The following is a 17,212-nucleotide window of genomic DNA, read 5'->3' on the forward strand; positions in this document are numbered from 1 at the left end:
GTAATTGGAGCAAGTTTTAAATAAGTAGCACAGTGAATATGGACAGAGCAGGAGAAATTGCCGTGAACACAGCAGGGGAACAGCTGACGTTACTGAACCCCAATAACACCACAGCAAATGTTGACTGTGCAGACGGTACTTCCGAGCGCCAACTGGCGGTGTTCGAGCTCAGGGATTACAGTTCAGGTGGTAGAAACATGAACAGAACAGGAGACCTGGATACTGTTGCCAACCAATTATTTATTCTGGAAGAGGACTGGCAAATTCATGAGAGATCCAGGCCTTGTTCATTTTGAGAAAAGTAAGCCGGTCAACGTTATCGGAGGATAGTCGCATGCGACGGTCTGTTAGTACACCACCTGCGGCACTAAAGACGCGTTCCGATAATACACTAGCAGCAGGGCAAGCTAACACCTCCAATGCATACTGACTAAGCTCTGGCCATGTATCCAGCTTACAGACCCAAAACTTGAAGGGAGAAGAGCCGTCTGGGAGTACACTAAGAGGGCAAGACATGTAGTCTGTCACCATCTGACGGAAACGTTGCCTCCTGCTGACTGGAGCCGTCTGTGATGGTGTAGACATTTGTGGCGGCGGGGACACAAAACTTTGCCACATTTCGGCCATAGTGGTCCTGCCTTGTGCTGAGGCGCTGCTTCTGCTCCCTCTTTGTGCAGAGCTTCCTCCACTGCCTCGACGCACTGAGCTGCTTTGTAAAGCACTAGCAGCACTGCTCTCGGATGGAATGGAGAACATGATGGAATGCACCAGTGCGTCTTGGTACTCCCGCATTTTACGCTCCCGGTTCAACGGTGTTATGAGGCTTTGTAAGTCGTCCCGGTAGCGAGGATCTAGGAGGGTGGACACCCAATAATCAGCCGTGTTGAGAATGTGGGCGATGCGGCGGTCGTTTCTCAGGCACTGCAGCATGAAATCAACCATGTGCTGCTGACTGCCAAGTGACCAAGAAACGCTGTCCCCTGCTTGAGGCGTGATCTCTGCCTGCTCTGCATCACCCCACCCTCGCTCTAGATACTGACTACTAGAGCATTGTGTACCTCCCTCCTCTGGACAGATGTCTTCCTCATCCATTGACTCCTCCTCATCCTCCTCACAAAGTGTCCCCTGCCTAGGCCTTTGTGAGGAACCACGTTGCGCAGACTGTAGAGAAGCAGATGGCATTTGTGACTCCTCATCCTCCACCTCTTCCAAAACCTCGTCCCTTAGTGCTTGCAGTGTTTTTTCAAGCAGGCAGATAAGGGGGATAGTTATGCTGACTAGTGCATCATCTGCACTCGCCATCCGCGTGGAATAATCGAAGGCACGCAAAACGTGGCAAATGTCCTTCATAGAGGCCCACTCAGTGGTGGTGAAGTGTGAACGGCGCGCACTGCGACTTGTTTGCGCCTGCTGCAGCTGGTACTCCATTACTGCTGCCTGCTGCTCACGCAACCTCTCCAACATATGAAACGTTGAATTCCACCTGGTGGGTAGGTCACATATGATGCGATGTTCCGGAAGACGTAATCGGCGCTGCAGAGCTGCAATGCGTGATCTTGCATTGCTGGAACGCCGCAAGTGAGCGCACTCTATGCGGACCTTGTGAAGCAGTGCATCAAGATCCGGATAGTCCCTCAAAAAACTCTGCACGACCAAGTTGAGCACATGTGCCAGACATGGGATGTGAGTGAGGTTGCCTACGCCCAGAGCTGCCACCAGATTTCGGCCATTGTCACACACTATCATGCCTGGCTGGAGATTCGCTGGCACAAACCACACGTCGCTCTGCTGCTTGATGGCATTCCAGTGCTCCTGCGCTGTGTGGCTTCGATTCCCCAAAGAAATTAATTTTAATATGGCCTGTTGACGTTTGGCCACGGCTGTGCTCATATCGGTCATCATAACAGGTAACCAACCGTTCACGGGTCGATGTGGAGGTAGACCGTGACGGCTCCTTCAGCGCTGATTCAGAAGAACTGGAGTATGAGGAGGAGTCAATGTGTACAGACTGGATTCCTGCAATCCTTGGAGTTGGCAGAACACGTACAGCGCCACTCTCAAGATTTGTACCCGGCTCCACAACATTTACCCAATGGGCAGTGAGGGAAAGGTATCGTCCCTGTCCATGCTTACTGGTCCACGCATCAGTGGTCAGGTGGTCCTTGCTACTGATGGTGTTTTGTAGCGCTTGTTTAATTTTTCCCTCCACATGATGTTGCAGGGCAGGGACGGCTTGCCTGCTGAAATAAAAGCGGCTGGGCACGTTGTATTGTGGGACTGCCAATGCCATAAAGTTATGTGTCAGTCTCCACCAGCCTGAATGATAGCATTTCAAGGGCCAGTAGTTTAGCAATGCCAGCATTCAGAGCCTGTGCTCGGGGGTGGTTTGCCGAGTATGGGCGCCTTTTCTCCCATGCCTGTGCTAACGATGGCTGTAGACTGGCCTGGGAGTGTGAGGATGACTGGGAAAGTGGTGCTGTGGGTGGAATTACACTGTGTCTCTGTACAACAGTGCCAGAGATTCTTCCATGGCGATCCTGTGAGGAAGCCGAACCAGCTGTGTGTGAGCTGGAGGAAGAGGCTACAACACGAGCTGAAGAGGTGGTAGGTGGCGCTGTAGGTTGGCCTAGGTCTTCAGTGTGTTTTTGTAACTCCACCACGTGCTTGGTCCGCACATGTTTCCACATATTTGTGGTATTGAGGTTGCTGACACTTTGCCCTCTTTTCACCTTCTGATTACACAGCTTGCATTTGACAAAGCAAATGTCATCTGCAACTGTGTCAAAAAAGGACAAGGCACTGCAAGTCTTGGGAGCGCCCGCTTTGGATTTTGGAAGAGCCATGCTCCTAATGGGTGCCGAAGTGGAGGCTACAGGCAACCAAGTCTGCCCCCTCCCTCTCCCTCCTTTTTGGGCCGTTCGGGGAATCTCTTCCTCAGAGCTGCTCCCACCACCTTCCTGTCCCTCACGCCATGATGGGTCAAGGACCTCATCATCTACACCACCCTCTTCAAACAACTGCTTCTCCTGGGTAGTCTCGACAGCACAGTACGCACCAGAAAGTGGCACCTGAGTCTCATCATCAGATGCGTACTGAGGTGTGCTGCTGACCATAGGCACTGGCCCACCCGCCTCTTCAGATTCAGAGAGACAAAACGGTTGCGCATCACTGCATACTACCTCTTCTTCAAATTCTAGAATTCTGCTTGGCTGGCCCCCTCTTTCCAAGCCAAGAGATTCAGAGAACAGAAGTAGAGATGGCTCCTGTCCAGGGCTCTCTGACTGCCTGGGCAATTTGGCAGGTGGTAAAGAGACAGATGGGTGCTCTTCAGTGCTCAGGACCTGAGAGGATCTGGAACTAATTGAAGTCGATGCGTTAGCTGCCATCCATCCGACAACGGCTTCAATTTGGTCCTCGCGCAGCAGTGGGGTACGGCTAGCTCCTACAAAGCTGCGCATAAAGGACTGTTCCCTGGTAAAACTGGGGGATGCTGAGTCACTGGTGCCCGCAGCAGGCACAGAATCCCCACGTCCTCTCCCTGCAGGCACAGAATCCTCACGTCCTCTCCCTGCAGAAACTCCACGCCCACGCCCACGACCACATGCCTTACTCCCTTCCTTCTTCATCTTGGTAGACTGATAAAGATAGGCAGAAAAGTACTAAGGGCTTAGTGTGCTTATTCCTGAACAGCTGCTAACAGGTATAAGAAACACTAATTTTATAAAGTGTGGACTAGACTTTAATATGAGCTAATGTGGCCTACACAACTGTAAAGTGGAGTGTTTGGTGAACTTTATTTAGGTTTTTTTTTGTCGCAAAAAGACATTGGATGTGCCTAAAGATGTAATAACGATAGTATCACAAACTTTTTGTAGCTATTACAATGTAGGAAGGTAACCTACAATGCAATAGATGAGGCTGCAAAAAATAGGCTAATACTAATCTGGCTGGGGCTGCAGGGCCCAATGCTGCAGAAAGGCTCCTCTATCTACTCCTATATAGTGTGTTTGGAATCAATTTAGCTGAATACGGATGGAACCACCACACTAATAGGAGATATCAGGAAAAATTATGAATTGGCAATAAAGGACAATGTATGAGGCAGTGACACACACTGAGTGCACTACAACCAGACGGGGTTGAAGCACACACTACAGGGTGAGCTGCACTCACACACCAGACCTTGCAGACAGCGGTGAACAGTACAGATGCAGAGCACTGTGCACTAGCGCTGCAAGACCAAAAAAATTTCTCTATCTACTCCTATATAGTGTGTTTGGAACCAATTTAGCTGAATACGGATGGAACCACCACACTAATAGGAGATATCAGGAAAAATTATGAATTGGCAAAAAAGGACAATGTATGAGGCAGTGACACACACTGAGTGCACTACAACCAGACGTGGTTGAAGCACACACTACAGGGTGAGCTGCACTCACACACCAGACCTTGCAGACAGCGGTGAACAGTACAGATGCAGAGCACTGTGCACTAGTGCTGCAAGACGGAAAAAAATTTCTCTATCTACTCCTATATAGTGTGTTTGGAACCAATTTAGCTGAGTACAGATGGAACCACCACACTAATAGGAGATATCAGGAAAAATTATGAATTGGCAAAAAAGGACAATGTATGAGGCAGTGACACACACTGAGTGCACTACAACCAGACTTGGCTGAAGCACACACTACAGGGTGAGCTGCACTCACACACACAGACCTTGCAGACAGCGGTGAACAGCACAGGGAACTGTGCACTAGCGCTGCAAGGCACAGTGATTTAGAAAGTAGCTTGGGTAAAGCAGTATAGAGCAAATAGGTAGCTAAAACTGTCCCTCAGAACAACAGCGTCCTATCCCTAACTGAATTCACAGCAGAGTGAGCTCAAAATGGCGGCGGCGGCTTTTATAGTGCATCATGACATCATTTCAGCAGCCAATCACAGCCATGCCATTAGTTAAGATGCCTACATGCCTAACAGGATGTGCCCACACTTCTTAGGATCCTCATTGGCTGAATAAAATGAAAATGGCTCATTGCATTATGGGAACTTCCGATTCCGGTATACGATATTGCAAAAGTATCGGAATTAAGTATCGGAATTCCGATACCGCGAATATCGGCCGATACCCGATATTTCAGTATCGGAATGCTCAACACTACTCATAAGTTATCACCGGATCTCTCTGTTTAGTGAGGAGAGAGAACAAGAAGTCTCTATCACACTGGTTTTTGCTCTGATCAGAGTGTTTTCATTCCAATCAGCGCACAGAAGAGTGTGACAATGGTAGATCATGAAGCTAATGAGCGGCAAGGAAAAATATTATAATAAAGTAACAGTATGTCCAAAGGAGTAGTGCTCTGTATGCGCATGCACATTAGACACATGCTTGGTGCAGAGAGATCAATGAGAAACTGTGCCATCCACAAGATGGCAGCGTGCTTTCATTGAAAAATACAGTCATGGCTGAAAGTGTTGGTACTATTGAAAGTGTTCCAAAAAATTAAGCATTTCTCCCAGAAAATTATTGCAATTATACATGTTTTGTCATATGCATGTTTATTTCCTTTGTGTGCATTGGAACAACACAAAAAACTGAGAAAAAAGGCAAATTGGACATAATTTCACACAAAACCCTAAAAATGGGCTAGACAAAATTGTTGGCACCCTGAACTTAATATTTTGTTGCAAACCCTTTGGAATAAATAACTACAATCGCTTCCTAACCATGAACAAGCTTCCTACACCTCTCATCTAGAATTGTGGCTATTCTTCTTTTACAAACTGCTCCAGGTCTCTCATATTTGAAGGGTACCTTCTCCTAACAGCAATTTTAAAATCTCTCCACAGGTGTTCAATGAGATTTAGATGTGGACTCATTGCTGGCCACTTCAGAGCTCTCCATCCATCCATTTCTGGGTGCTTCTTGAAGTATGTTTGGGGTCATTGTCCTAATGGAAGACCCATGACCTAGGATGCAAACCCAGTGTTCTGACACTGGGCACTATATTGCGACCCAAAATCCTTTGGTAATCTTCAGATTTTATGATGCCTTGCACACATTCAAGGCACCCAGTGCACGAGGTAGCAAAACAATCCCAAAACATTTTTGAACCTCCACCATATTTGACTGTAGGCATTGTGCTCTTTTCCTTTTAGGTCTCATTCGGTTTTCGGTAAACAATAGAATGATATACTTTACCAAAAATCTCTATTTTGTTCTCATCAGTCCACAATATTCTTTCCCAAAAGGATTTAAGCTTAATCACATACATTTTGGCAAACTGCAGTCTAGTTTTATTATGTCTGTCAGTACTGGAGAACATCAAGATTTCTGGAGATTTCTTGTAACCTTGAGATTGTTGATATTTTACAACAATTTTTGCTCTCTCCTCCTCTTTCTCTTCTCCATGCTTAGTGTGGCATACACAAACACACAATGCAAAGATTGAGTCAACTTCTCCCCTATTTATCTGGTTTCAGGTGTGAATTTTCTCCTGCCCACACATATTACTTGCCACAGGTGAGTTTCAACGAGCATCAGATGCTTGAATCAAAGTTGTTTACTCACATTTTTGGAAATGTGCCAACAATTTTGTCCTGCCAATTTTTGGGGTTTTGTGTGAAATCACGTCGAATTTGCCTTTTTTCTCAGTTTTTTTGTGTTGTTCCAATACACACATAGGAAATAAACATGCGTACAACTGAACACGAGTAATTGTAATAATTTTCTGGGAGAAATACTTCATTTCTAGGAACAATTTCAATGATGCCAACATTTTTGGCCATGACTGTAAGTACATAAAACAAAGGTTTTTAGATAGATACTGACTGCTTTGAAAGTCAGAATCTATCTGAAAAGAATGAAACACATACTTAAAATTGCATTTTTATTTTTTAATAAAATGAGAATTTTGGTGATAGGTCCTCTTTAAAAAAGCACTCCTATTATTTTTTTCCATTAGATGTGTGTATATGTGCATGGTATGTAGTGTGAGTGTATTAATATATGGGGTTAATCTGCAGATTAATAGCGTTCTGAACCTGCCTGGCACATGCACTTTGAGCCCTGCTGCTGGGAGGAAATTAACTTTATTCCTTCTTGCAGTGTTCAGGTATGCTCTGTCTCTATGCCTTGAATTTCAGCATCTATAAGGTATTGCGAACAGACTGTGAGGTCGCCACCTAGGGATTTCTTGCAACAAAGTCTACAGTAGATCCATGTAAATTATAGGGAATATATGATGAAATTCACGGAATCCCTTAGAATTAAATTTTTACTTTGGGCACATGTGAAATCTGCTGTAAGCCAAGAGATCAACTAATTTCAGGTAGGCATCGTATCATATGTTTTTAAAATAATCTGTCTTTAACCTCTAATAATGCATGTGTTTTTTACCTTAACCCCTATCCATCAAGCTGGTTCTCACATATGGAGCAATCTTAGGAGCTTAGACTGCTTTAAACCCAATAGGTGCAGGCTGCATAATAGGCTGGCACCTGCCTCGAACAGCAGGGGTCTGTGCTGTAGCATTTAAATGGTATGATTGGGAAGGATGGAAAAAGTTTATTCGCCTGTGAGCCTCTCTCCCACACGATACGATTATGAGCTGCTGATTGGTTAACAACCCCCGTCAACAGCTTATTTATTCTCCTATGAAGTCTAGCCTAGCTAAATGACAGCATCGACCAAGAAAATTTTTTCTAGGTCTTAGAATATAGCGACACAAGACAATTTTATTTTACAAAGTTCTGAATTTTTTTAAAAGCAGGAAAAAAAAATGAATTCTATACTATATTATTTTTAATAGCTTTTTGCACAATAATAACATGGATGGGGGACATTTGCCCCTTTTTAAAGTATCTCCTCTCATTTGATTCAATTTACAACTACCTTCTCTAGTGCAGGGGTCTTTAACCTGTGTTTTCTACAACTGAAAACTACAACTCCAACTCCCAGCATGTGCTGACATCCTATATGTATGTGGGCAAAATTGAAGTTGAAGATTATTAACATCTAGGAAGCAATTGGTTTTGAACATACTGCTTTACTAGTTGTTTCATCAAATAGTAGCTTTCAAAAAACATTGATATTTCTGTAACCAAAAACTAGCTTTACATGTGTGCTAGTATACGCATATCTCCCAACTTTTGAAGAGCACAAGGAGTGACAAAGTATGCAGCATGTGTAATAGTGAGGAAAGATGTAACCTTCCTTTGGCACTGAAGTAGTTAAAGAAAATGTTCCCGGAGTTAGACCTCTCTGAACTGTTGTTAGGCCAAGCTATGCGGTTAGTTGCAGTGGTCCAGCCGGCAGAGTAGAGGGGGAACTTAGTGCCATCATCAAGCATAGAGTGTTTATAAAATTTGTTTCTGACATAATTCCTTGTGGGCTGTAGTATTGGTAACCAGTCACAAGATGCCACTGTCCCGGGTGCAGATGCCAGGTTGAGTCTGCCAGCAGTATTGCAGACAGTGATGGGGTTAATGGTGTGTGATGACAGCCCACAGAGGGTGGCACATTAGGAAAATCTCTGCTTAGTTTCCAGAAGCAGGAAGTGATGAGTCAGTAAGAGTTGGGACAGTGAACCGTACGGGCAGCCTGAGTATATGGTGGCTGCTAGGGTAGACGGGAGCTCCGTACCCTCAGACAGTGGGATCACCAGTGTGAAGATCTCCCTACGTAAGTGACGTGCCCCCTGGGCTGTGGGGTACTCGGTAGCTGGGCCGGTCGATGCTGAGGGATGTCACAGTGGCAGTGACCCGGTCTGTGACCCAGGGCGGTCAATAAAAGGGAAAAGAAAAAGGGAATACTGTTTTTATAGAGATAATGTTTGTGACGCCACCTGTGGTATGCAGCTATATGGGGCCGCCACTGCGGTGCAGATCATCTGGAGCTGATGGTGACGCAGCAGAGTTGGTTCAGCTCTCCACAGGCAGAGCTTAGCTCCAGGGCAGGATATAGTGATGTTATGAGGTAGATGTTGCTGGTGCTGTGTAGTGCAGGGCTGGTGATGGCGGCACAGCAATTATTCAAGAACACAGTGGGGTGCAGTCTTCAAGTTTTACTCACAGTTATTGTTAGAACTCTCTTGTTAGGTTTTTTCTAGTTTGCTGGTCACATGACCATTTTTGCCTATTTAATCCGGCTCCGCCCTCCTGGCCTTGCTGGACTTCATTGTATTTACTACTCTTGAGCTAGCTTGGTGCTCTGTTACCGTTCTCTGTTAGTTTTGCTAGGTCTTCGGACCTCTATGTTCTTTGTTGTGTGTTTGTCTTTGACTGCTACAATTTCTGCTAGGAGGTGTCCAACTTTATCCCAGTCCCTAGTTCTTGTAGGGATCCCTCCCTTGCATCTATAGGTCTTCGTACAGACTAGCCGAGGACTTTAGCGGGTCTGATCGCAGGATCAGGTTCCCCGTTACATCGTAGAGATCCAGTTTAGTTCTATTGTAGGGACAGATCTCCTGTCTTTCCTTAGTGCTTGTAGCAGATCATAACAGTAAGTCCAGCCCAAAAAAATTTCTTTAAGGAAAGACCTCCAGTTTCCATCATGGTCTCGGTTCAAGATTTGGCTCAACGCTTGCAGGGACTCTCTCTGGAGGTGGCCGAGCTCCAACAACACGTGAGCACATTTGGTAGAGCCAAAAGGTACGTCTGCCTGATCTATTTTTTGGTGAACAACAAGATTTTTTTTCTTTTAAAAATGCTTGTTTATTGTATTTTCGTTTAAGACCCGGACCTCTGGTGATGAATCACAGCGCATAGGGTTCATAATGTCACTTTTGCGCAAGAATCCTCAGGGATGGGCTTTTTCTCTCCAACCTAGTGATCCATGCTATAGATCAGTGAATAGTTTTTTTTCTGCTTTGGGTTTGTTGTACGATGATCCTGATCGTGTCTCATCTGCTGAGTCTGAATTGAGACGTTTGAGGCAGGGATCAGGTAATGTGGAAAAGTATTGTTCTCACTTCCGTCGGTGGTCTGCCCAGGTGGGGTGGAACGATTCAGCTTTGAAAATTTTGTTTCTTGCGGGGCTAGGTGAAAGGGTTAAAGATTTGCTGATTGCTTATCCCACACCTGGAAACTTGCAGGAGGCTATGCAATTAGCTATACGGGTGGACAGGAGACTGTGTGCAAGGGTTAATGAGAGCAAATCCTCTGCTATGTCAGCTCCGAGTCTTGAGAGGGTCTGTGCTGACAAAGGAGAGCCGATGGAGATTGGGGCGATGACACCCCGCTCTCAGGAAAAAGACCGCAGGCTTTCTGAAGGTTTGTGCTTCTATTGCGGAAATTCTGGTCATTTTATTAAGAACTGTGTGCTTCGTATGAACAAAGAAAAAAAAATGGTCAGTTACTCCCGTATTGCCTGTTTAAATACAAAGGGAGTATTCCTATCTGCTACTACTGCTGCTCAGGATGAATTAATTGAATTTCTGGTATTTGTGGATTGTGGTTCTACTCTGAATGTGATTGATGGGGGATTCTTGGAAAAACTTACATTAAAACCTAAACCTTTATCATCCCCTATTGCTGTGGTTTCTGTTGATGGCTCTCCCTTGAAGAGTGTTACTCACAAGGTCTGTGAGTTTCCCCTCACTATTAATGGTGTTCATCAAGAGAATTTGGATTTGGTAGTATTGAATAATTTGCCTTCTCCAGTAATATTGGGGTTGCCCTGGTTAAAATTGCATAATCCTGTACTGGATTGGTCTACCAATGAAATTAAGTCCTGGAGCCCTAAATGTTATGACAAGTGTTGTAACGGACGTATTGCTGCGGTGGAAAAAGGGGAATTACCTGTACCTATTCAGGATTTTTGGAGAGTTTTTTCTGAGGAGGAGTCACAAATTTTGCCTCCCCATAGAGACTATGATTGTACCATTGAATTTGTCCCTGGAGCGACTCTTCCTAAAAGTCGTTTATTTAATCTTACTATTCCTGAGAGAAAGGCTTTGGAGGAATACATACAGACAAGCTTGGCTGCTGGTCACATTAGGCCTTCCAAGTCTCCTGTGGCTGTTGGATTTTTTTTTGTTAAAAAAAAAGATGGCGGTTTACGTCCTTGTCTGGACTTTCGTGAGATTAATAAAATTACTGTACGCAATCCTTACCCACTGCCATTGATTCCTGATTTGTTTAACCAGTTAGTGGGGGCCAAGTGGTTCTCTAAAATTGATCTCCGGGGGGCATACAATTTGTTGCGCATGAAGGAGGGTGATGAATGGAAGACTGCTTTTAACACTCCTGTGGGTCATTTTGAGAATCTGGTTATGCCTTTTGGTCTTACCAATGCTCCAGCATTTTTTCAGAATCTTATTAATGACATCCTTAGACCTTTGATCGGCAAAAATGTGGTTGTGTATTTGGATGACATTCTGATTTATTCGCCTGATCTGGAGTCTCATTCGCGGAGCGTACGTGAGGTTGTACAGTTATTAATGGACAATTCGCTTTTTGCTAAGCTAGAGAAATGTGAGTTCGGTGTACAGAGAATTAGTTTTTTGGGTTACATTATCTCCAGTGAAGGTTTTGAGATGGACCCGGTTAAAGTTCAAGCTGTGCAGGAATGGCCTAGGCCTATTGGTTTGAAATCGATACAGAGGTTTTTGGGTTTCGCCAATTATTACAGAAAATTCATAAAAAAATTTTCTATTATTGTCAAACCGCTGACCGATCTCACTAGGAAAGGTGCTAATGCGGTTCAGTGGACTTCTGAGGCCATTGAAGCTTTTGTGTTTCTAAAGGAGAGGTTCACCTCTGCTCCCATCCTTATGCAGCCTGATGTGACTAAGCCGTTTTTGGTTGAGGTTGATGCTTCTTCTGTGGGGGTTGGTGCGGTGTTGTCTCAGGAAAGCAAGGATGGAGTACATCCCTGTGCCTTTTTTTCAAAAAAATTTTCTGAGACTGAACTTAATTACGATATTGGTAATTGGGAATTGCTGGCTATTAAACTCGCATTTGAACACTGGCGTCATCTCTTGGAAGGTGCTGAATTTCCCATTCAGGTTTTCACTGATCATAAAAATCTGATCTATCTTGATGCTGCCAAGCGCTTGAATGCCCGTCAGGCTAGGTGGGCACTTTTTTTCTCGTGGTTTAATTTTTCCGTTACTTACATCCCGGGTACCAAGAATGTTAAAGCGGATGCTTTGTCTCGCAGCTTTTCTCTCATGGTCAGTGCTGATGAGGAGGAGGAGAGCATTTTACAAGAAGGTGTTGTGATTGCTGCTTTGGACTCCGTTTTGGAGGATGAGATTCTTAAAGCTCAGGAGAATGCCCCATCTAACACTCCCCATGGGAGGTTGTTTGTGCCTAGGACCTTTAAGAGAGATTTGTTTGTTGAGTGTCATGAGTCTCGGTTGGCAGGTCATCCAGGAATTTCTGAGATCAAGAGACTTGTGGGTCGCAGTTTTTGGTGGCCTGGATGGCAGAAGGAAGTCATTAAGTGGGTGCGTCAATGTACTGTGTGTGCTAGATCTAAGTCTTCGCATGCTCCTGCTGCGGGGTTGCTTTGCTCTCTGGAGTTTCCTAGTGCACCTTGGACACATCTGGCTATGGACTTTATTACTGACCTTCCCCCCTCTGAAGGTTTCACGGTCATCTGGGTGATCGTGGACCGTTTTAGCAAGATGTGTCACTTGGTTCCCTTCATCAAACTGCCTTGCGCTAAGACACTCGCTAAGGCCTTTGTCAAGGAAATTGTCAGACTACATGGCGTTCCTACTGACATTGTTTCTGATAGGGGACCTCAGTTCGTGGCTCGTTTTTGGCGTGCCTTTTGTGACAAGTTGGGAGTTCATTTGTCGTTTTCATCCGGATATCATCCTGAGTCTAATGGCCAGACAGAAAGAAAGAACCAGGATGTTGAGCAGTTCTTGCGTTGCTTTGTGGCAGACAATCAAGAGGGGTGGTCTGAGTTTCTGCCACTTGCTGAATTTGCTCTTAACAACCATACATCCTCTTCTGCTGGGTGTTCGCCTTTTTTTTGTTGTACTGGGAGACATCCGTCTTTTGGGTCATTCTCCAAATTGGTATCGGCTGTGCCGGAGGAGGAGAGTTTTTCCGGTGATTTGGAGAGAGTTTGGACGGATGTGCGTGATAATCTTCAGGAGGCTAACAAAAAATCTAAGAGGTACTTTGATAGGAAACGGCAAGAGGTTTCATTTGCTATTGCTGATATGGTTTGGTTGTCCTCTAAGAATCTGCGATTGAGGATTCCTCGAAAAAATTGGGTCCCAAGTTTGTAGGGCCCTTTAAGGTGCTTCAGATAGTTAACCAATCTGCTGTTAGGTTGGAGGTTCCTACCTCCTGGGAGATTAATCCGGCGTTTCATGTTTCTCTGTTGAAAAAAGCTGATGTGTCGGTTGGTGACGCCTCTGCCACTGTTCCTCCGGTGGTGGAGGACGGGGAATATGAAATTTCACGCATCCTAAATTCTAGACGGTATAGAGGAAGCTTGCAGTATCTCGTCGCTTGGAAGGGTTTCGGACTCGAGGATGACTCATGGGTGAGGGCGGATGATGTTTCTGCTTCCAGACTTGTCAGAGCATTTCACAGGAGGTTTCCTGATAAGCCCGGTCCTAGGGGATCCGGAGGATCCTCTTAGAAGAGGGGGTACTGTTAGAACTCTCCTGTTAGGTTTTTTCTAGTTTGCTGGTCACATGACCATTTTTGCCTATTTAATCCGGCTCCGCCCTCCTGGCCTTGCTGGACTTCATTGTATTTACTACTCTTGAGCTAGCTTGGTGCTCTTTTACCGTTCTCTGTAAGTTTTGCTAGGTCTTCGGACCTCTATGTTCTTTGTTGTGTGTTTGTCTTTGACTGCTACAATTTCTGCTAGGAGGTGTCCAACTTTATCCCAGTCCCTAGTTCTTTTAGGGATCCCTCCCTTGCATCTATAGGTCTTCGTACTGACTAGCCGAGGACTTTAGCGGGTCTGATCGCAGGATCAGGTTCCCCGTTACATCGTAGGGATCCAGTTTAGTTCTATTGTAGGGACAGATCTCCTGTCTTTCCTTAGTGCTTGTGTGTCACCCTGGCCTGGATGCCACAAAATGTAATAAAGCTGTGTCTGAGAGCAAGGGGGAGGTTCTCTAGTCAGGGGAACATTAGCATGCAGTACCTCCTGTCTCAGGCCAGTAGGGGGAGCAGGCTGCCCCTATAAAAGCTGGTGCTGGGGGCAGGGTTACAGAGAACTTGAAGGCCTGTCTCAGGACTGAGACTTGTCCCAGAGCAGAGCAGGGACAGACAGTTTTAAGAGGAAGTGTGGCAGGAGGAGAGCCACAAGCCAGAGACAAGAGGCGAAGTGAGCCTGTCTTGGCAGATAAAAGACTTACTTTACCAGACTTTGGTGTCTGAGGCTGGGAGGATTCTACATCCCCCAGCAGAGAACCAGTCTGCAAGGGACTGTATATTCCTTGGCCTAAGAAGCCTGGAGGCCCTGCCACAACAGAAGGGACCAGTAAAGCCGTACAAGCCTGGGAGCAGAAAGGAACCCACGTCGCAGGCCATACAGGCGAGAATACACGGAGAGCTTGGAAACGTGGGCTGTTACCCTATAACGAGGAGATAGCCAGAAGGAGCGCAGAAAGCGCGGTAGGCCTACACCCTCACCCTGACCAGGGCCAATTTCCCCGTTGCTCTCAGACATCCAGGTCCCCTCCTAGCCGGGACTGTTTATGGGTCAGTTTACCTGTTTTAGTAAAGACCCTGGACTGCAACTTGTTGTCTGTGTGCTCCTTGCTCCTCCAGCACTATCGGCACCAGGACTCTCACTACCATCACTCCCACCATCCACCACACTGCCCTGGAGCCGCACTCTTCCCGTGGGGAGTCACACCATCCCCGCTGCATATATCATCAGCCCCAGCGGTCTGCCCTGCAGCGGCGGTTCCTAATGACCGCAAATCCACGGGTGGCGTAGTCGGACATAATCAATAGCACATAACGGACTACCACTGGCCTGACCACCCTGAGCCAAGGAACCGGGTTGCCACTACTACCCCCATCGTTCCCTATTTCCCGGATCCGAGTGCCCCACGGCCCAGGGGGCGAGTCACTTGTAGCAGATCATAACAGTTATCACACTGCTCCTGGTTACAACTGCCAGATTATAACCACCCACGTCGTCCTGCGTTCACCAAGGAAGGGGTTTAGCAGCTCTCAAGTATTTCAGTAGTACTTAAACGGGACCCCGTTCTATGTTCCTTCCTTGGTCGTCTTCCTGCGCTGGCTCTCATCCTCCTGCCCTGGGCCTCACAATCAGTGTCCCAAGCCAGTAGCCTCAGATCTTGTTGGGCGACGTGCCTGGACCCTATGCGGCCACATTTTCGGCGATGTAATTGTGGTAGTGGGCAGCTGCACCTTGAAAGTACAGTAGCCTCCGGTTATCTAGCTGAGCCTGGCTGTTCTCCACTAGTTTAGGGGCCGGTCCCCTCTGCGGCCTGATCCCTCCACGTCCATATAGATTCGGGCGCACGGGTGGCTTCCTGCACTTCCCGTGCCCCTGGGATCCCCTCTATCCCTGGAGCCTTCCCTCTGCTCCCGTCCTCTCTCAGTCCTTCCTTCCTGGGCCTCTCAGACTAAGCCCTGCTCCTTTCTCCACTCCTCCTGAGCAGAGCTCCTCCAGAGCTCCAGAGCTCCTGCTCCCAACTCTCTCTCTTCTGACTGATCCCACTGAACTCCTTCTAGATGGTTCCCCGTCTTTCTCATACTCCTTCTGAAGGTGCTCCCCTGATCTACTTCCTCCACTCACACACACTACATGGTTCCCTCTCTCTTGGTTCCCCCCTTCTAACCAGGGACAGGGCTCAGCATTGTACACGTGCATCTTGCCCCGCCTGCTGGTCTGGAATGGTGTAGTATTGGATGCAGGTGCATGGGTCCCGAGCAGTACTCCTTCCTTACCTGAGAGGGTAATCTCTGGGTGAGATGCAGTACCTCTGTGGTGACTGAACCCGCAGGGGCACCAAACAAGAGTTCTGTTAGCATGCCGGAGAAACTCAACGGAGGTATTGAGGACCTGGGGCACTTTCAGTCTGCAGGCAGCAGAGGAAGATAGGACTCCAGGCTAAGACATGGGGGAGATTTAGGATCAGGAAACACTGTTGATATTGAATAAGATTCTCTTGGGCTAGAGATTAGAGTTACAGAGATGCTTCACTTAAAGAGGGAACCAGGGCTGAAGATGTTGCCAGCGCCAGTGAGGGAGATGATAACCTGTTGGGCCTTATCCATTATATCTGCCTGTAAATATTGTACATATTCCTCTTCCCCAAGTAAAGTCCAAGTTATGGTTAAGAACTTCGTGTCCTCTGAATTTAATGCTGCCCTGGTCCCAGAAGAGTAATGCCTGGAGACAGCAGCGATCGGATGGTCTGAAGTAAGTGGAAAGCACCACATACACAGCCACACATTAGAGGGAGGACACGTATTGTCTGTAGGGTGCCAGAGCGAGCAGGGGCTACAGCTCGCCCACGACTACCTCGCTGAGGCACCTTACACATCAATTGCACGCCATGGCAAATTTTGGCCACCCCAATCCACGCCCATATACCATTACTTTCTACCGTGGCAGGAGGAGATGTCAAAGGAGGTGGCAGTGTAGCACCCCAAGGTCTCGGCTGCTACAGGGGTATTGCACCTCAAACCAGAGGTGTGATATCCCACTCCCGGGTAAGGATGGAGTATGGATCAAGGCTCAGTAGGCTGCATACAGCACACACACCCCATTTCCGAGGGACAGCTCAACGGTGCTCCCGCTAGACAGAAGTGCAGGCACGACAGCATCTGTCCCTGGCTGGAGTGGGGAGGGGGGTGGAATACCCAGTGCTGTAGGGGCAGATAGGGTTGGGTCCTGAGCATAGGAAGGAGCCCATTGGTTGCTAGTCACCTGGGTTCAAGGTCAGAGGGAGGTATAAAAGGTGGGCACCATCTTAGATCAGTGTTCAGTCTGAGAGAGGAAGTGACAGAGCAGGGCCTCTGTGGAGCTCTGCTCCGGAGGCGGGCCTAGCCTGTGAGACCCAGCCAGCACTGAAGGGAGAAAGAAGAAGAAGTTCAGTCTGTGAGGAGAAGTGGAGAAGGCAGGGAGCAGGGCTGCTGCATGGGCTCTGCTCCCTGAGCAGGCCTAGCACAGAGGCCGGGGCCAGAGAGAGAGAGGAGAAGGAACAGTGGAAAGGAAAGGGAACAAGACCAGAACAGAAGTAAC

Source organism: Phyllobates terribilis, unplaced genomic scaffold, assembly GCF_046119375.1.
Source record: "Phyllobates terribilis strain yellow unplaced genomic scaffold, ASM4611937v1 Scaffold_1__5_contigs__length_1240528914, whole genome shotgun sequence".
Lineage (NCBI taxonomy): Eukaryota > Metazoa > Chordata > Amphibia > Anura > Dendrobatidae > Phyllobates > Phyllobates terribilis.